The sequence below is a fragment of the Prionailurus bengalensis genome, chromosome E1 (genome assembly GCF_016509475.1).
Source record: "Prionailurus bengalensis isolate Pbe53 chromosome E1, Fcat_Pben_1.1_paternal_pri, whole genome shotgun sequence".
Taxonomy (NCBI): Eukaryota; Metazoa; Chordata; class Mammalia; order Carnivora; family Felidae; genus Prionailurus; species Prionailurus bengalensis.
Genome location: NC_057347.1, coordinates 21,203,233 through 21,225,424, shown reverse-complemented (window position 1 = coordinate 21,225,424; position 22,192 = coordinate 21,203,233). Strand labels below are relative to the sequence as shown.

The 22,192-nt window shown below is 42.4% G+C and overlaps 1 protein-coding gene across 1 annotated transcript in view; it reads left to right on the top strand.

Moving 5' to 3' along the window:
* The window catches only part of ASIC2 (acid sensing ion channel subunit 2), a 1,009,280-nt gene that overhangs the window by 587,011 nt on the left and 400,077 nt on the right, over positions 1 to 22,192 (top strand). The gene's annotated exons all lie outside the window — the stretch shown is intronic.

The window sequence follows — 22,192 nt, the reverse complement described above, 5'->3', positions numbered from 1 at the left end:
CTCCTCTCCCCCAGTCGCTTTGCCCTCTCCCACATTCACGTGACTGTTTCCTCCATTATAATTGGTCGTGGAAGGGCACACATGGTGGTTGGGTGCAAGGTCTTTGACACCAGTAGGACTTGAGTTTGAAATCTAACAGTGCTACTTAAAAGTTGTGTGGCATTGGGCAAATTAGGAACTCTCTGACCTTCGTTTTCTTTCCCTTTTTGAGTAAGATTACTTATTTCAAAAGATTCTGAGAATTTAATGAGATAAATCATGTAAAGCCCTTAGCCAGTGTCTATCTTACAGTAAGCTCTTTATACATCTTAGCTTTTGTTGTTGAACTATTGCCCTTATCACCACCACCACCACCACCATCATCATCATCATATACATATTAATAATATTGCTATAGACTGTAAGCTTCTGGAGGCCTTGCTCATCTTTATGCATGGCCTTTAGTAAGTGCTTAATAAATGGATGTAGAATTGAATTGGTGTAGCAGCTGTTCAATTTGCAATGGATTGTTTTGGCTCCTGGCTATAAATTGTTTTCAAATCATTTGCCCAATGGCTTGCCACTCAGTTAGGTTTTCAGCTCCGTAGAATTTGATATTTCTCCCTACAGAGTATGCACTGAGTAAATATCAGTATATGTAAAAGTATTTAATGGATGCTTAGCTCGCAAACTTCTCAAAGTTCATAGGATGCTCAAGATGTGTACCCACTTGTTTATTTTTAAAGGCTGGGGCTACATTTACAAGGGAAGAGGAAGTAGCACTTATTGAACACTTAAAAATGGCTAACGTTTATTGGCTAACGTTTATTGAGCACTTACTTCACACCAGGGACTGCACTGAGTCCTTTACACGCTTTTGTGTACTTCTCCTCACAGTCAGTTTATTAGGGAGGCACACATTCTCCCCACATTACAGTTAAGTAAACAGACTGAAAGTGATTCACGAGCTTGCCCAGGATTTACAGTCACTGAGCAGGGAACCCAGGTGTGAACCCATCCCCTTCTGACTCCAGTAGAAAGTGTCTGGTTCTGGGGCACCTGGGTGGCTCTGTCGGTTGGGCGGCCGACTTTGGCTCAGGTCATGATCTCACACTCGGTGAGTTCAAGCCCCACATCAGGCTCTGTGCTGACCGCTTGGACCCTGGACCCTGGAGCCTGCTCTGGAGTCTGTGTTTCCCTCTCTCTCCCCCTCCCCTGCTCACTCTCTCTGTCCCTTTCAAAAATAAATAAACATTAAAAAAAATTAAAACTAGAAAGTGTCTGGCTCTGGGCTAAGCAATTCAGGCCCTTTGCTGCATTTAGTACTCCCCACAAAACTGACAGAGGTTGACTATCACCCCCACTTGACAGATGAGGTAATTCAGTCTTGCCTGTGTCAGTGACAGAGCTGGGCTTGGAAAGGAGGGCCGTCTGACCCTGCCCCTTTTTTCCTTTCTTTCTGATTCTCCAGGGCCTCGAACTAGAAACTTGGTGTCTGGGATGATGCTCAGTTCAGCTCTCTTTCCATCTATACATACACACAACCCCCAGCTATCCATACTCCAGCAACTATTACCTGTGAGCATCTGGCAGGCTCCCCGCCCACTGCATAGTTAAGAGAGAAGGGATCATCCCAGATAGACGCATCTCCACACAGCAAAAACCCGGCGGAGAAAAGAAATGCCATCAGAAAGATGTATCGGTAGTCACTATCCAGTGGCTGGTGCAGCCTTGAATTATCACTGAAGGATGGGCTCCGAGGGTTGTCGTTATGAGCAGATTTTGTAAGCTGGGAATAGACTGAAGGGGGTGGGAGAGCGCATGATGGGAAATAGCAGCACCTTGGGGGCTGCAAAGGAGTGAGTAGATGGTGTTAAGGGGACTTGGGGGCTGGCCTGTTTTATAGCCCCCAGGAAGACAACACAGGGTGGGGAGGGAACAGAACATTAATGAAAGCCAGAGACCCTGGGGTGGGAAGTGCCGTCAACCTTAGTAAAGCCTGGGAAATCAGTCTGCAAAATGAAAGAGGTAGAGAGGAACACCAAAAATAACCTTGAAGGTAACGGATGAGGCAGAGGAGAAAAATCAATTCAAGGAAAACATATTAAGCACAGAAAAACTAAATGAGAACTGGGGATTGGGGGAGTCGGACAGAGACAGCAGTGGACCAGGAGCCTGGAGGTGGGGTTCCTAGTGCAGCCCAGCCACTAACGAGCTCTGTGACTCGGGGCAGGGCGCCTCACCTCTCTGGGCTGCTGCAGGCTCCTTTTGAAAATGACACAGTTGGACAACGTGGCCTGCAAAGCCCCCCACAATTCTGACAGTCTGCGATAAAGGCTTGTACAAAAGCTTACTTTCATGGAGACAGCCCTGGGCAACTAGATGAAAGTGAGCACATTTAGTGAGTCCTCCAGATATTCCAAATATCCGGGTGCTTGTGAGATGTAAATGGAACCCCACCGGCGTGAGTGTCACTGCTCCTTAGACTTCTGGGGGATTCTGAAATTGATGAGGAAGGAAACTTCATGGCATAAGTTAGCAACCATCAAAGAGGCTACTTGAAAAGGGTTCTGAGACTATATTTAAATGCCAGCACCGCGAGAAATATGGTAATTGGGCGAGAGGATGGAGGTATTAAACTTACTGCTGTAACCACTTTGCAATATATGTGTGTCTCAAATCATCATGTTGTATACCTTAAACTTACATATGTTGCATAATATCCCAATAAAGCCAGAAAAAGAAAAAAAGGGAAGGAGGCCCAGTGTGCACCCTGTAAGACAACGTTAGGATACCTATGTGCAACAAAAGCCCTCCCCCCAAAGGGGGCTTATAAATGAGAACGAAACCCCTAGACCTCTCTCACACGAGACCAGTGTCTATCGCGATATTAACGTGTGGCCTAAGATTGCTAACAAATAACAGAGTAATGCCTCCCTTACCCTGTGGTTATTTACCTACAAACCCCAGTTATCAAGAAAATAACCTCAGACCTGCAAGCGAAGTAATCAAGAAAGCAAATATAGCAGAAGAGAATCTAGATGTTATCGGGTATCTGCAAAGGTTTGGCATCCTTTATACACATCTCAGGGATCAGCCTGTCACCCACCGACGTGTCCACCCGAAGATATAGGGGCTTCACTGTACTGCTGTGCCTTGAGTCAAGTCCTTGGTGTAGTAGCTTCTCTGGACTACCTTCAGTTCTGCTATAGGCCACTGATTATTATACCATTGGTCACCACACAGAATTAGCACTGTGGATGGTGAACATAGGGAAGCCACGCTGCCCTTTCCTGTCCCTTTATGTCCCACCATACCACCACATAAGGTTGGCTGGTTGGGTCGGGCTTTGCAGAGGTTGGAGACAACTAAAAGAAATGTCACCACAAGAGAAGAGAAAGGTTTACTACTGTGTATTTAAGCATATATTCACGCAAAGATTTGTATGCAAAGGCGCACAGCAGATTTATTTGTAATAGCCAACAACTGGAGACAGCCCAAATGTCCATCAACAGGTGAATGGGTAAACAAACTGTGGTATAAGCCCAGAGGGGGAAAAATGAATGGGCCATTGTTGCCTGCAACAGTAGAGTTCAACCTCAGAGTAATTACACCAAGTGAAAAGAGGCAGACCAAAAAAAAAAAAAAAAATTACGTGCTGTAGGATTACATTTATACACACTTGTGGAAAATGAAATCTAATCTATAGTGACGGGAAGTAGATCACTGGTCACCTGGGTACAGTGCTGGGGGATGGGGGTGAATTACAAAGGAGCACAAGTCAGCTTTGGGGGATGATGGATATTATCTTACCTGTGGTGATTATGTCACAGGTGTATACATATGTCAAGGTGCATTAAACCGCACACTTTAAATATATGCAATTTCTTATAGATTGATTGTTTCTCAATAAAGCTTTCTTTTTAAAAAAAACTGCAAATATCCTTTGACTGTCATCATAGACCAAGGGAATAAATGCAAAATTTTAAAATCTTCATGGGGAGTTGGAGGTGTCCTCGTGGCCATCCACGTTGCCCTTTTTTTCTCTGAAAGCACGTCCCGCTTTCCCTGTCTACATGGACCCCTTCCCCTACCCTCTTTCGAAATGTCCTCTACCATCCATAAGGGGTTTCTGGCTCTAGATTCCATCACCCTCCCTCAGAAAAATCGGTGGCATAGGGACACTTCCCAAAGTATGAGATATTGTAGAAAAATAAGACCATAGACTCAGAATGTAAAATCAGCCTTTTTTTTTTTTTGCCTACAGAAAACTACTTTACAAGGAGGAAGAAGAGGGTTAACCCCAAGGAGGGGCTAGGAAACCCTAATACACCAATGTCCCACTGCATCCAAAGTCACAGGCTTTCTTTTACACATGAGTATAATCCAAAACCCTTTCCCCCATGTACTTATTTACACTCTGAGAACTGGGGGTCGGGGGAGGAGGGGAGCGGGATAGAAGGTTGTGTGATGCTCCACAGACAAGGGAAGGCAAAGCCCATAGTGTGTAAGTTAGCAACCTTCTGCGAGCCTGTTTGAAAGGCATGCTAATAACACGCCCTTGAAAGGAGTTATGCTATTTGTGCAGTGAGACATGAAGGCCCTGATATTTCCTGAGACTTTACCTTTCTTGTGCTAAATACTGACGCATCGAGTTGTCTAGTTGGGGGAGGAGGCGCTTCATCAATAAAGAGCTTGATAATTTTCACAAAAAGTCTTAATTGGGTTCTAGCCCAGGAAACCGACCCCCTTGCAGGTGCACCACACACATGACCTCCTGGTTCTTCCCTGCTGGTGAAAAGCCATTGCAAACGCACACACACACACACACACACGCATGCACGCACACACACACCCTTCTCCAAATAGAAAACATCAATTCTCAGCGACAAATAACATATAAAACCTAGCTCCACCATCAAGATTTTCATTTCCTTTGATTTTGAGCAGGTCAAATCATTGGGGAACAGGGGCAGCATGAGGATGTGTGAACTCCTGACCAACCTCCCCGGGAGTAAGGCCATCTGATTTAAACCTCACAGTGGCCCTCTGATAGATATTAATGTATCCATTTTGTAGATTAGGAAACAGAGGCTCAAAGAAACCAAGAACATGCCCAAGATTTCCAGCCAGGGATAGGGCAAGAAGTAAATCTCCTTCTACTAGTTCTCACTACCTCTGAACAGGTAGGTGGTAGAAAATCTGAATACTAATGTGCAAACAGGCCAGCAGTTAGTGGGGTTTTTTTAAGCTCTTAGTTTACATGCAGCTCAAACTTGGTTTTCCAGGTTTTCATTTCACAGCAGATTAAAATCTTCTGTGTATTCGTTCATCTAACAAATGTGTGTCAAGCATTGTGAAGGTGAGGTAGAACAGGTTCTGAAGATAAGCAGTAACTAATACCATCAAAGTCCCCACCTTCGTGAACTTCTAGGAGACAATGGCAGTCAACAAACGTGTGTGAATTACCCTGTGGTGACAATTATGAGAGGTACTCTGAAGGGAAAAGAGAGAGTGGTGTGGGGTGTAGAACAGAGGACGTAACCTGGCCCGGGTGGTATGAAAGAGGTCAGGGATAGAAATGAACAAACCATTGAGGATAAGCCATTAAGAATTTTAAGCAAGAAACTGGTACAATTGGATGTGTTTCAAAGTTCAAACTGAAGCTACTCTGAATAAAAATGGATTAAAGAGAGGGCAAGAGGGACATAATTAGAAGGCAATTGCAACAGTCCAAGGAAGAAATGTCGGTGGCTTAGATCGGGGGATGACAGCAGAAATGGAGAGGAGTGAAAGGATTCAATTATTTTTAAGACAGAATGAACAGGATTGGGTGGTTGGTTTTATGTGGGGGGAAAGGAAGTTGGAGGCATCTCAAACAACTCTCAGGTGAGATCAACAAGGTTTATAGGGGTGCTGCGGATGGAGAGATGGAACCCTGGAAAGGAACAGATTCTGGGCAGGAGGGGAGGTGGGGGGGAATCAAACTTTCCATTTGAGATGACAAAAAGTTAACAGTTGGTAAATCCTGGGGAAGGATGTTCAAGAGTTTATTGTATGACTGGAAAATTTTCTGCAAGTTTGACACTTTTCCAAAATAGAAAAAATATTTGTTTGGGGATATGTTAATTTTAAAAATCCTAGGGACATGTCAGGATAGCAGTTGGATGTGTGGGTATGGAGCTTTGATGAGAAGTCACAAGAAGAAAAAGAAATAATATTTAGATATCTATTATATATATTTATATATGTAACATATATTTTATATATAATGTATATGTTATATATTATATATATAATAGATACCTAAATATTATTTCCAGTGTCTCCAAAATAGTTATTAGTTGCTAGCCACAATTTATTAAGCTAGCCCCTTATTTTGGATGGTTCAGCTGTTTTGAAGCTTGAGGTTATTCAGAAAATGCAGCAGTAAGGTTATTTTGTGAATCCATTTACGTAACTTTGGAACCCAGGTGTGAAATTCCTGATCCAAAGAGTACGAAGATCTTTAATGCTCTATGTCTGGAAAATTTTCCATTAGAATCAGCAACTCTGATTTTTTTTATATACTAAAAAAGTAGTTTCCAATTACTTAGAGCATGAATTCATATGGACCACTATATTTTCCTGGGAAGTTGATAAGTTGATAGAGGCAGTTGCTTTGACAACACAGTTGTGTCCAAGTAACTGCAACAGGGAGGCTTAACAGGAATGAGATCTCTGGAATCAGCTGCATCAGGAGTATGCTACCTGGCAAGAAGCAAACAGGTGATAAGGTGGCTGTGTCAGGAACCTGCCCACAGGAAAGAATAGGGACACACAGGAGAAGCAGCAGCATGGTAGCCCAGAAGACTACTAACGGTCACCACCTAACAGCAGCTCTTTGCCCCTGACCAGCAATAATTTCTAAAGCTGGTTGGGAGAAAGAAGACAGTTGGTTCTAGGGAGATCATCATGAGCTGAGCCCACCACTTGAAGGCATCATTAAGCTTTTCCTCATCGGGACACACTGTGGTTTGGAGACAGGTATTTACTGGCCCAGAGATAGTCTAGTTGTATTAGTTGTGTTATCCTTAGCCTGGGGCAGGAAGGGGCCAGGCAGGGGGGAAGAGAAAAACAGTGATGTTCTGTTTTCAAAACACTTTCCTACCCATCATTCCACTTAACCCACCAAACCATACTATTGGGCAGATACAATTGCTTTACCTTTACCTTAACAATGGGGCAACCAGGTTGTTGGGAAATGGAGATGACTGAGAGGCAGGACCAAGAACTGACCCAGACCCCTGATATGCCTCGTCTTCTGACTAGGTTCAAAGACTGCCCTCTAGGGTATTCATTCATTCAACAACCACTGCACACCTAATCCTTTTGGGGTATGTGCGACGTACTGGGATGAAGAGACATGGTCCCTACTTGTGTTCATGCCCTACATCTGTTGTAACAAATCGCCACAAACTTGGTGGCTTAAAACAGTAGACATTTCTTACCTCCCAGTTATGGAAGCCAGAAGTCTGTGATCAGTTTCAGTGGGCCGAAATCAGTGTTGGCAGAGCCCCACTACCTCTGTAGGCTCTAGGGCAGAAACTTTTTCTTGGTCTCTTCCAGCTTCTGCTGGCTGCCAGTATTCCTTGGCTTATAGCCACATCACTCTGATCTCTGTCTCCATCCTCACATTGCCATCTCCTCTGTGTGTCCTGCTTATCTCATCTAAGGACACTTATCCTGGCATTTGGGACCCATATGGATAATCCAGAACCATCTCATCTCAAAATCCTCAATTTATTCACATATGCATAAAACTTTACCATATAAGGTAACACTCATAGGTTCTAAGGATCAGGACCTGATATTTTTCAGGTCACCATTCAACCCACCACATTGCCCTCATAGCATTCACAGACTGATGGGGGAAACAGCAACACATATGAGCAATTACAATACAATGGATTAGGTACTGTAATGCAGGTGCATTATGGGAGGAAGAGGGTCTCAGGAGGGCTTCCCAGAGGAAGCAACATTTGACAATAATTATTCTTCCAATCCATGAGCATGGAATGTGTTTCCATTTCTTTGTATCTTATTCAATTTCCTTCATAATTTTTCTATAATTTTCAGCATACAGATCTTTAGCTAAGCCTGCCCCTCCTGCCCCTGTGCACCCTGCGGATCCACCCCGTCTAATACACCCTTGGCCAGATCCCATCGAAGCAGCACCACAAGCCTGGTAGTGTGCAAGCAGCCCAGACAGGGGCCACACCACTCCACAGGAAGCAATATTTGAGCTGTGACCTGAAGGATGAGTGGAAATGAGTCAGGAAGATCAGTGGAATGGGGTCTTTGGGGGCAGGGTATCAGACCCTTTCAGGATGACTGAATGACATGCATGGAGTTGTCTTTACATGGTGTTAATGTGTTTGATTACAGTCAAGCTATGAACTACTTGATAGAAGAGTGAGGGAAAAGAGCACTGCAGAGCAAAAGTAAGATGCCTTCTGCCTTCTGAAAGTCAGGGGGAAATGGGGATGACCAGAGGAGTAAAGGGAATTCATCTCACACATGTGGTTACCGCAGGGCATCTAATGCTCCAAGAGGTCCTCTCCATGTGTTTGCAAAGTGGTCTCCGTGTGGTTCCTTCAGCACTGCACATCTGCACCTTGCCCAGGAATCAGGCAGCCATAGTGGGTGCACATCAGCAAAGGAATCCTTACCCTGTGGGGCAGTGCAGGAGACATCAGGGCAAATAGACACACTATTTTTTAACCAGGCCTCCCACAGCCCAAATCCTGGTCCATTTCCCTCTATGCTGAGCTAGGCTGGACAGAGCCACCTTCACCCACTCCCTGAAAGCCTCCTGCCACCGGAGCCAGCTCTCAGCAGCCAGCTTCCTGCTGTCTTTTCCTTGGTCCCCATGTGGTCCCCTCAACTCCCCAAGGTCCAAGGCAATGCTAGAAGCAAAATGTGCATCCCCACATCTATTCCAGAAAGGGGAAGGAAAAAAAGAAAAGAACCCAATTCCAAACATTCTTCCACCTGTCTCCTAGATCATCATTCCTGCATCCTTCTCACCAGCGGCCCCAATTCTCCATCCTCAGTCTTAAGGTTCCTAGAAAGAACATCTGATGGATGGGGCACCTCTGGATTGACCACATCCTGCCTTGCTCCGGGACAGAGCACAGCCCCACCACCTCTAGAGTTGGTCATCTCCAGAGTGGCCCCTCCTCACTGCATCCTCTGCACGGCCTTGCTGCCCACTGGATTGTTCTTTGAGGAGGCTGGGGAAGGAGACAGGAAGGAGTAGGGCAGAACACCCACCATATTATGCCTTTCTGCTTAGCCTTTTAAAAATTCTGCCCTCATTTTCTTGAAGCCTAGTAGGGTGCAGATAAAAAAATCACCGTGCAGGACACCTGGTGTCACTGCCAGCTATCGTTCTTTCTCTGAAGCATTTTCTTCTTTCCTAGAAGCTTGCTTGCTTTCTTCTGGGAACTATTGCTTTCCCAGCCCCTCCTCTAACCACAGGAGTCGTGCGCTTCTTCACTGTGACCCTAACCACAGGTGATTGGTCCAGCGGTGGTCACCTGACCGGAACTGGGCCAATCATAGCCCTTCAAAGGTGGTTTCTGCCCTGAGAAAAGCAACTCACTCTTCCCAGGTAGCCAGAACTGAGGACGTGATAACTCAGGGCTGCTAGTAGCCACAACCTGATTAGCAAAAAAATGTCATTTGGCAGTGAAAAAATAAAAATGAAGAAAACATAAAGAGAAGTAGGAGGCAAGAGTCAGAGAGAGGAAAATGTCTGGTTTCTTCATGGTAATCCAACTCCCAATGCTGGTTGATCTTTGCAGGCATCTCCACCCTTCAATTCTACTAGATGCTTCAGTTATCCTTTTAGTAACTGTCTCCCAACGTCTTTTTCCCCTCTTCAGGCTGCCCAGAACCAGTTTCTGTTATTTTCAACCAAAGGAGAACTAGCTAATTACAACCAGTGTTCATAGGCCCAGCTCTGAACGACCCTGACTTGCCCATTCACAACTGCTTCTATTGCTTTCCTCTCCCTAATGAACCTCACTCATCTCTCTGTCCCTCATGCCTCGTCCCTCTCATTATGGGATCTGACCGCTCACGCCTGCCTCTGGCTATTTAGTTCCAGTCTCCTGACTTCTCCATTACCAGTAGTACTTTGACAAATAGTTATACCAATAAGCACACTCTCCTTTGACAGGCCCCCTTGACTTCTCCTGGTTAATGGCATCTTGAGGCAGGCCACCCAGGACACATCCGCCACCGGGGACAGACTCTGATTCTGCTTTTCTTCAGATGCACTTAGTCTTAACCTCGCTGGCCCCATCAGGCTTTCAGAAGTCCTCCCTTGCCATCTGATTGTAGGCAATTACATGCAATCAACACTCCCCTGGGTCCTGTGCATTCACACACCAGGACCTGAACTCACAGGGCAGGCAGAAAATGAACAGGGATCATAGCTCATTCTGTAGTAATTCACCTGCAGACACCAAAGTGGGGGAGAAGATGTGGCCTTTATCTCCTGGACCTGGAGACTGGCAACCTCCCCCACTGAGAAGGTCTGCCAGATTACAGATGGCTTCAGCATTGCAGTCGGGAATCCACATGGAGAATTCTAATCTTTCTAATTTGGCCAAATGCCTGAAAGGAGTAGTTTTCTTGCTGTAGCCACAGAGGCTGGGAATCCCAGGCTCTGAGTTACAACTCAAGCTTACAATTATTAATAAACTCTCACCTAAAATTCAGTTTCATGTCAACCATTGAAATTACCCTTGCTGGTGTAATAGGGTTTACCATGTTCAGGCTCTTGAAGGGAAAAGAAATAATTCATAAGATTAAGCCTCAAATGCTTGTCCTTCTCAGCAGGGACATCCTTGGGAGGAAAAGTGGCCTATGGACTTTTCCTTTGCAGCATGTCTATGACACAAGGGGGTTTGTTTTCTTAGAGTCCTCTTGTCCTGTCTTTCTCTCTTCTGTAATACAAATGGTCTCCTGATCCCTCTTCAAGTCAAGGAAAGTGCCTAAGAAAATACTACATCACATACTTCACATGAAAATACATAAGGCAAGGGCATCTGGGTGGCTCAGTCAGTTAAGCATCCGACTTCGGCTCAGGTCATGATCTCATAGCTTGTGAGTTTGAGCCCCACAGGGGCTCTAAGAGTTCTGCATGGGTCTCTATGCTGACAGCTCAGAATCTGGAGCCTGCTTTGGATTCTGTGTCTCTCTTTCTTTCCCCTTCCCACACCCCCCACTCGCGTATTCTCTCTCTCTCAAAATAAATAAACATTAAAAAAGGTTTTTTTCAAGTACATAAGGCAGCATTCAGTCCACAGGAAGAATGGATCCAAACAGGGGATTTAGAAGGTCAAAGTGAGTGTTCTGTATACGTCAAAACAAACAGCATATATATTGTGCTACATGGTTTGCAACATACTTTCTCATACAGTAGTTTTGTTTGAACAACAACCCCAAATGATGGAAAGAGTCCTCTGATTTCCTATTTTCAGGTGGTCAGTGCCAAGAGAGAGCCAATGCTTGCCCTGGGGGTCACTGCTGATATGTAACATAGCCCAGACTTAACATCCTATCTTCTGATTGTATGCATGAAGCTCTATCCACATTATCATGCCTCACGGAGGTTATCCACTGCAATTTTAATTTAAAAGAAGAGTGGCAAGCTTTTTTTCTGTAAAGGGCCATATAGTAAATATGTTATTATACCTGTAGGCCATGCAGCCTCTGTCATAATTATCCAATGCTGATCATTAGTGCAAAAGCAGCCATAGATATGGAGACAATGGGTGTAGCCAAGTACCAATAAAACTTTATTTACAAAAACAGATGGCAAGCCATATGTGGCCTGCATGCTATAATCTGCCCACCTCTGGTTTAAGAGTATCAGGACCAGGGGGCCCTGGGTGGCTCAGTTGGTTAGGCATCCGACTCTTTGATTTTGGCTTAGGTCATGATCTCATGGTTTATGGATCAAGCCCCATGTGGGGCTCTGTGTTGACAGTGTGGATCCTGCTTGGGATTCTCTCTCTCCTTCTCTTTCTGCCCCTCTTCTATCAGGACCAAATCTTTATGTGAAAGGTAGAACTAAGGTGGAAGTTAGCAACTCCAGCCCACCTAACTGATGCTGATATGCAGGCCATTTCCATTTCCCAGTGGCACACAATTTCCTGCCACCCTACCTTCCTCATCATATGGTCAACACATTTTCATCCCTACCCTAACACCTACCCACTCCCCAGAGGACTGGAAGTTCCAGTCAGGGAGCCTGGGAGAAACACTCATGAAAACAGTGGCTATTAGCTTGGGCATTAAGGGTAGGAAAGACAGGCTTTTTAAATTCCATATTTTCCAATAGACCATGAATTCAGTTCTTGCCTCCACCTCTGTGTCCCTGTCCCATTCACTCCTTACTCTCTCTCATCACCTCCTGACCTCTCTCCACTTCTCAGTCTCTCCAGTGCCCCAACTCACATCTTCCCTGGCATCATTTCTGACTTTAAAAAAAGAAAAACCTTATACTGTTTGGCTCCCTAATGCCCAACAGCACCTTCAAAACAAGGAGAGGCTTAGCTGACAGGTCGCACACCCAGCCTTTTAAAAGACTAAAAAACTTCCTGCTGTAGAGGAGTGAAGAAGTCGACACATCGTCTCTGCAAAAAACAAACTATAAAACTAGGCAGAATTGTCAAAAACAACCATTTTCAAGTCTCTGGAAATTGGCCAAAGACAAACAACACATTTGGAAACTTTGAAACTTCAGGTATGAACAGCAGGAGTCTAGGGCATGCTTGCTGGCCATAAAAACTGTCAGCTTCCCTGGCAGAGGGCACTGACTTGATGGAGAGTGGAAGGGAGAGTCTGTGCCAGCTATGAATGGGGAAACTACAGCTCTCCTAGCCTCAGGTGGCGATCCCAGGCAAGGTGAACTGCAGACCTGAGGACTAGCCGGAAGTTTAACAGAGAGATCTTGGAAATAAGAGACTACAGGGGGCTTGATAAGCTCTCCACACATCCGTACGTGACCTGGCTATTCAAACACCAGGGACCTGCAAGTGCCTGGTGGAAAGTAAAAACCATGGCAAAGCTGAAAATTGCATGACCTTTAAATGCACTCCCCAGCCCTCAAACAGATCCACCTACAAAAGGTGGAGGCCCTATTGGCTAGAGGAGTTTGAGCACAAACTCTGCTCATTCTTGGATGACCGCTAAGTTAGGTGGAAACAAAGACCCTAGGATGGCAAGCTAAAATAACATGGGAAGTCTTTTTTTTTTTTTTTTCAAATTTATTTTTGGGACAGAGAGAGACAGAGCATGAACGGGGGAGGGGCAGAGAGAGAGGGAGACACAGAATTGGAAACAGGATCCAGGCTCCGAGCCATCAGCTCAGAGCCCGACGCGGGGCCCGAACACCCAGACCGCGAGATCGTGACCTGACTGAAGTCGGACGCTTAACCGACTGCGCCACCCAGGCGCCCCATGGGAAGGCTTTAAGAAACTGAGCAGAGACATAAGCAGCTGCACAGCACATGGCAAAAAATTCCGCAGTTTAAGTCCAGGCAAATGGGCACAGATTACCAAAACTGATTCAAAAAGGAATGCAAAATGTGAATAGACCTCTAACAAGCAAAGGAATTGAATTAATAATTAAAAATCTTCCACACGCATAAAAAGCTCAGCCCCAGATGGCTTCACTGTTGAATTCTTTCACATTTTTAAATAGGGAATAATACCAAACCTCCATAAACTCATTCAGGGGATAGAGGAGTGGCAAACACTTCCCAACTCACTAGGTAACATTAGTACTACCCTACTACCAAAGGCAGACAAAGGCATCACAAAAAAGAAGATCGACAGATCAATATTCTTTATAAACATACATGCAAAATGTCTTAAATATTAACAAACTGAATTAACATATTAAAAAGATTATATATATTATGACCAAGTGGGATTTGTCCCAGGAATGCAAGATTGGCTTTAACATATGAAAATCAATTCATGTAATATGCCATGTGAGTAGAATAAAGACCAAAAAACACATAATCACAATAGGCGCAAAAATCATTTCACAAAATCTAGCATTCATTCATGATCAAACTTTTTCAACAAAGTAAGAATAGTAAGGAACTTCCTCACTGGATAAAGGATACCTATGAAAACCCTACAGTTTACATAATATTTAATAATGAAAGACTGAATGTTTCCACTTGAAGATTAGGAAGGAAGCAAGCATATTGACTCTCATTACTCCTCTTCAGCATTATGCTGAAGGTTCTAACCAGTGTAATAAGGCAAGAAAAGTAAATTAACAGCACACAGACAGGAAAAGAAAAAGTAAAACTTTCTATTCTGATACGGCATGATCCTATATGTAGAAAAATATGAAATCTATCAAATCTATCAAAAAATCTATGAAATCAATCAAGAAAAAAAAACCCACGGCTAGAAATAATGAACAAATTTTGCAAAGGTGCAGGATACATGGTAATTTTTCAAAATCAGGTGCATATCTATATGATAGCAATGAAAAATCCAAAACTATAACTATGAAAATAATCTTATTCACAATGGCATCAGAAAGGGTAAAATACTTAAAAATAAATTTAACAAAAGAAATGCAAACCCTGATCACTGAAAACTAAAATGCTGAGAGAAAATTTTAAATACCTAAGTAAATGGAGAGAGAGCCCAAGTTCATGAATTAGAGGACTCAGTATTCTCTCCAAATTGACCTACAGATTCAACTCAAACCAGAAAAGTTATCAAAGTTCTTTATTAGGAAACTGACAAGCTGGTTATAAAATTTATATAGAAATGCAAAAGATGTCAAATGAACAGAACTATTTTGTGAAAGTACAGATTTGGAGGATTTAACTACCCAATTTCAAATCTTACTATAAATCTACAGAAATTAAGGAAGTTTGATACTATGCCACACTAAGAATAGACTTAGAGATCAATGGAGCAGAAATGAAAGTCCCAAAATAAATTCTTTTATTGATGGTAAATTAATTTTTGACAAAGGTGCCAAGTCAATTCAGTGGAGCAAGGATGGTCTTTTCAACCAATGATGCTGGGACCATAGGATATTAATATACAAAAAATAACAAATTTGTACCCTCACATCATATCATACACACAAAAAAATAGCTCAAAATGGATGCACTATAAAACTTTTTATAGGAAAAAATCTTTATGACTTTGTATTAGGCAAAGACTTCATAGATACAACACCAAAAAAGAAACAATTTGACAAATTAGATTTCATCTAAATAAGCATTCTTAAAAAGGCACTGTTAAGAAAATGAACAAAATAAGCCACAGAATAGGAGAGAATATTTGTAAGTAATATAAATATTACAAGTAACATAAATATTGGCAAATGATATACAGGAGTTATATTAAGAATATGTAAAGAACTGTTACAACTCCATTATAAAAGGCAAATAATTCATTCTTTTAAATGGGCAGAAGAAGGGCTCCTGGCTGCCTCAGTCAGTGGAGCATTTGACTCCTGATCTCAGGGTTGTGAGTTCGAGCCCCATATTGAGCATAGAGATTGCTTTTAAAAAAGTAGGGGTGCCTGGGTAGCTCATCAGTTAAACATCTAACTCTTGATTTCAGCTCAGGTCATGATCTCACAGTTCATGGGTTTGAGCCTCACATCAGGCTCTGTGCTAACAGTGATGAGACTTCTTGGGATTCTCTCTCTCCCTCTCTCTTGGCCCCTCCACCCCCTCAAAATAAATAAATAAATAAATAAAATAAATGGGCAGAAGACTTGGATAGACACTATACCAAAGAAACAACATGAATATTAATAAGCTCATGAAAAGGTACTGCATGCCATAGCCATTAGGGAAAGGCAAATTGAAACCACAATAAGATCCCACTACATACCTGGTAAAATAATTCTAATCAAAAACACCAACAATAGTTGATCTCAGTGACTATGTAAAGAAACTGGAGCCCTCATTCATTGCTGGCGGAAATATAAAGTACAGCCACTTTAAAAAACAATTTCGCAAGGGCACCTGGGTGGCTCAGTCAGTTGAGAGTCTGACTTAGGCTCAGGTCATGATCTCACGGTTTGTGGGTTCGAGCCCCGTGTCTTCGTGCTATCAGCACAGAGCCTGGAGCCTGCTTTGGATTCTGTGTCTCCCTCTCTCTCTGCCCCTCCCTTGTTCGCACCGTGTCTCTCTCTGTCTTTCAAAAATGAATAAATGTCAAAAAAATTAAAAAAACAATTTGGCAATTCTACAAAAGTTTAAAGATACAGCTACCATGTGATCCAGCAATTAGGTATCTACCCAAGAGAAATGAAAACATGAAGACTTGTATCCAAATGTTTAGAGTGGCCTTACTCATAATAGCTAAAATGTGGAAGCAATCCAGTTGTTTATTAACTGTTGAATGGATAAACAAAATGTGATACACATGCAATAGAGTATTATCCAGAAATAAAACAGAGCAAACTGCTGAGACATGCTGTGTAACAGAAGAACTTTAAAATCATGATGCTAAGTGAAAGAAGCCATATCCAAGACTGCATCTTATATGATTCTGTTTGTATGGGATTTCCAGAAAAGGCAGATTTATAGAGAGAGAGGTAGATCAGCATTTGCTTAGGGCCAGGAATGGGAATGTGGACTGGCAGCAAAAGGGCACAAAAGAAATCTAAAGCTGGTTCATGATGGTGGTTGCACAACTCAAAAGTCATTGACTTGCACTTCTACAAGGCGTGAGTTTTATGGTATGTAAATTATACCTGGAAATATCTAATTAAAAATGAAAGGACTAAAACCCATTAGAATCCAATTGCCCTGCTTTGTATCTTCTTTCCCCAGTTGTGTATAGCCTCATTTCTTGTCTTCAAGAAATGTCTCCACCATTTCTTACCCTTGACTCCCATCCACATGCCCGTGTCTCAAGTTCGTTGTCTTCTTCACTGGAAGGAGCAGTAATGCTTCCTCCACTACTCCTAAGTAGATCCTGAGGCCACCCAGGATCTTGTAACCTCTTGAACCCTCTCATCACTCTGTAGCATTCCCTCCTGAAAATGTTTGAAAACATCCAAAGGACTTAAATTCTCCTGTGCTCCTCTGGCTCTTTATTCTAGACACTTATGGCGCTGAGGAAGAGGGAAGTAATTTATACTAGAGCACTTAAAGCAACTTTACATGGAACATTAGATTTTCTTAACATCCTCTTAAGCCATCTCAGGAAATATTCACAGGTCCTTCACCTTATCTTGTTTCAACTCCCTACCCTCTCTTCTTCTTTCTGTCCTTCTCTCCACTCCTTCTTCAATACCCCAAAATATATATATTCCTCTTTCTCATAAAGATCAGTTTATCTGCCTTCTGTGAGGTCTTATCATCTTTCATGCCAAGTGACTTATCATAGCATTGCCTCAAACCATGTTATCAGCCAGATTTCTAAATTGAAAGTTACAAAAAAAAAAAAAAAGATTCCAGATGATTTAAATAGAGAAGACTTTGTTGAAAGATATTGGGGTGCTCAAAGAATTGCCAAGAAGACTGTAGATTAGAATAATCCTCGGAAAATAAGCAGGAACACAGGTAGACTGTGCAATATAGCCCACACCCTAGAACGAGACCAGTGAAAAACACTGCTTCTGCCACCATGGAACCCAAAACACTGAAGTTCGCACAAATGAGTCAGCCACCCCGTCCGTAGAAACAGGATGCCACTGCACCCCTCACTACTGCTTCCAGAATTCGCTGCCATCATTGTTTCTTGGCCACAAAGTCTGGAGTGAATGTTTGTGATTGGCTGAACTCAAGTCACGTGCCTGCCTCCTAGCCACAGAGGAGACAGGGAAAATGAGTAATTGGCCTTTTCAGCTGTTACAGTGAAAGATAGTCTCTTCTTCTCCCTAAAATTCATACCACAGAGAAGTCTCCAAACATAGGAAGGGAACTCAGATGCTCAAGAGCCCCAAAATAGCAAAAACAGCCTTTATGACTAATTTGAACAATTAGAAATGTGCTTAACAAAATGATTCAGAAATCCTGAACGCACTGATTTTCTTAGCAGAGTAGTTCTGTCCTACTGTGTGAAGACCCAAGCTAATGAAGGAGAAAAGTTGGGGGTTTGTCCTAAGTAGGAATGAAGGACATTCCCTAATTCTTTGCATTGTTATATACATCTTGGCCCTCCCAACCATGGGTCCCCTCTGTGTAAAGGCCTTGTTTTGTCACGGGCTGGCACAATTATTGAACAGCCCATACCTCCCTCCACACTGTTAAGCAATTACGGTTCTGTAAACAAATGCATACCTTGTCCTGCCAGCTGCCATTTAAAGGAATCTTGAAGCCAAACCCATCTTTAAAGGGAAGAATCCTGATTGTGATGGAAATACACATTGTGATGGAAATATCACAATTACCATGAAATTTTGCATATTGGATGTTAAGGTAGAATTCACCTAACAATATTGAGCCACCATTATAAATATACATTTCTCATGACATTTTCTGGAACTGTCCCAGAGAGCTCCTGGTTAGAATAAAGTAAAAATGTCAAATGCAAGGAGCCCTCTACTTTGAGCCAAGTTTTATTTTATTATTCAGCTCATTCTTGGCTGCCTAATAAAAGCCCATAGTTAATTTACTCTCGTGACTTCTACGTGTTCTCTGGATAATCTCTTTAAATGTCTAAAAGGCAGGGGAATATGAAGTTGGGGATCCATGTTAGAACCAGTACCCAGTGTCTGTCCTGCCAGGGAGAATTGGAATAAGGAGGTCTTAAGGACCAAAGGGGTCCAGTAGATATGTTACCTTTGTCCTACATACTTATGTAAATTAAGGGACACCTGGGTGGTTCAGTGGGTTAAGCTTCCAACTTCCACTCAGGTCATGATCTTGCGGTTTGTGAGTTGGAGTCCCACCTCGGGCTCTGTGCTGACAGCTCAGAGCCTAGATCCTGCTTCCGAATTTCATGTCTTTCTCTCCCTCTCTGTTCCTCCCCCACTGGCTCTCTGCCTCTCTCTCTCTCAAAAATAAAGAAACATTTAAAAAATTTTTAAAAACTGATATGTAAATTAAAGCACAAACCTTTTGGGGGAGCCTGGGTGGCTCAGTCAATTAAGTGTCCACTCTTGGTTTCAGCTCAGGTCATGATCTCACAGTTTCATGGGATCGAGCCCGCATCAGGCTCTGCACGGATAGGGCAGAGCCTGCTCGGGGTACTCCGTCTCCCTCTCTCCCTGCACCTCCCCCCACTCCTGCTGTCTCTGTCTCTCTCAAAATAAATAAATACACTTTAAAACAAAACCAAAAAAAAACCCCATCCTTTTTATTTAAAATAAAACTAATACAAAAAAACACACAAAATAAATTTATAGCTTGAAGAAAATATTACAATATTGTGATAAGACCCTCATAACCATCATGCAGGTGAAGAAATAGCACTTCACCAGTGACCCCAGCAGTCCCTTCCACGTGTCTCTTTCCGGTCACCAACCTCTCCCCTCCACCCCAAAGGAATTATACTCTGACTTTTACAGTAAACCATCCTTTATGTTTTCCCTATAGTTTTATCCCCCAAGTGACCAGAGTGACCAGAGTCACTAGTGACCAGAGTCTAGTCTTGCCTGTTTAAGGCACTACAGGTTGCTCTCCAACCCTTCATGGTTCACACAATGTATCCTGTCTAGGGTTTGCCCACTGCTCACTCGTGAGACAGTTCAACCCTCTCCACTGTCCCCTGCATTTCTTGCAAAAGGATAACTGGGTCCAGAGGCCCAACCACACTCAGGTCTGACCCCTTTGGCTAGACCACAAGTAGTACATCAGGAGGCAACAGATGTCTTTTTTCCTTTCATGATGCTTCCAGCCACTGGTATTCAATGCTTAAAGTTCATCATTTGTTAGAGTTTACAATGACATTCTAATGTAATCACTTCTTTTCCATTTATTATTTCAAAGACTTCTATAAAGAGACACTTTCCCTATAAGAAAAGCAGAATAAATGCTTGATCCATTCTCTTTCTTTTTTTGTTAATGTTCATTCACTTATTTTTGAAAGAGAAGGGGGTGGTAGAGGGCAGAGAGAGAATCCCAAGCAGGCTCCAAGCTGTTGGCACAGACCCCAACGCAGGGCTCAAACCCTCAAACCATGAGATCTTGATCTGAGCTGAAACCAAGGGTTGGACACTTAATAGACTGAGCCACCCAGGAGCCCCCATTCTCTTTCTTCACCCAATTTCAAGATAATGAACTGTTCCCTATTATCTTCCCAAGCTAACCAATTATATATACATATAAACAACTCCCACTGACCAAAGATGAGTCTATCTGAACTTCAGTAAGCATATTGAAATGGATTAAAACCTATCACATATATTTAAATATTTGTGTTCATAATCATGCTTACACATTTATAAATAAAGTGTATATATTTGCATCTGTATCTCCTTTCTGCCAAACTGAGCCTCCTGGTTTCTTGAGGATGTAGGAGATAATAAGGTTAGAATGATTAATTGTGATTCAATGATTAATTGTGATTCATCATTTGCTTTACCTCATATTACCCACTCAACAGTCTCAGAAAAACAATACAAATGCTACTGTCCAAATATGATTACTGAAAACAATTAGAAAAAACATATGCATTGTCCCCCTCCTTGTCTCCTGAACTTGTGTAATTGTATTGTACCTGTATTTTCAAATCATATAGCCTTGCAGACTATACCCTCTGCCTTTTGGCTCTCCTTCAAACCTACTTTTATATTAGCGTATCATATATATCAATGTCTCTTTGATTGTTTTGCTTATGTGAAGCTTATTATCTAGTAAATCCCTTGGGAAGAGCTCTTAGGAATAAAATTCCTTAGTTCTTACATGCAGATAATAGTTACCTGTGCCCTTTGTACACAAAAGCCAGTTTTTCTGGATATAAAACTCCTGAATTATATTTGCTTTCCTTAGGTACCGTAAAAACGTCACTTCATTTTCTTCTAACATAAAGCATTATTGTCAGAAAGTCTGATAACCTGATTTTTCTTTCCCTTATAAGCCATTTCCTGGTTTTTGGCTAGATGCCTGAATAATTTTCTTCTGCCTTTTTTTATTTTCTTCTTCACGTGAAGCGATTTTACCAAGACATCTTGCTATCAATCATTCGGCCTCAGTTTTTCACTGAGTTTTTCACACACTGTGTGCGTGTGTTCTTTCAATGTGTAGGGTCAGATCTTTAATTATTGTTATTATTTTGGGAAAGTTTCCTTAAATTATCATTTCTAGTATTTGCTCTATCCCCCTTGCTTTGGTTTTCTTTTTCCGGGACCACAGTTGCCACATACAAAATATTCCAGGCATCTTTTAGTATTTTCATTTTCTCTCAAATTCCTTTTATCTTCTCTTTTTTTCTGCCTTCTTTTGAGTCTTATGAATTTCTTCCTATTTACCTTCTGTTATCTATAAGGCATTACTTATTATATCTATTCACTCTCACGTTCCCTCTACTTTGGGTCTTCCTTTCTGAAACAACTTTGTTCTTCCAATTCCTTTCTGTGATTTGTCAGGTAATCTCTGAGGTTATGATTATTATTATTCTCATTCATGTGGGTGATGATGTCATTTCCTTAATGTCTTTTAGCTCATTTTGAAGTAATAGGTTACAGTTTTGATTTATTTTGTAGGTACCTCTCTCTGGCACACTTTCGCTGTCTATAAAGATGTTATTCTCTTCCTTAGTCTCTTTGTTCTAATAATAATTCTGTGTGGGTTTCACCCTTGACATTTTTATGTTTGTTTTTATGTAAATGCAATGTTCCTGAACCTTGTGAAGGAGGCCTTCGTTCAGGGTAGCCTTCTAACTCCACAGGGCTCCCTCTTTGGTTGTGTTTGTGTAGTATTTAAAAACATGGCAGCTCGCCTTCTGAGATGTTCTGGCTCTACGGCCCCACCCCATTTTTATATGGACTCTTTCTTTTTATACTATTATCCCTATTCCACTCAATTCTGATCCCATACCCAGCAGTTTCTCATCAGTATGAACATTGGGGATCCCTGGCCAGTCAGTTTTGAACAGTCATAGAGTCTAGAATGGTCCATCCCTTCAGACCTTTGTCACAGACCCCTTGCATTCACCCACTAGTCGACTGGGCAGACCTTCTAGTTTCTTTTCTTTCTTTAACTCATAT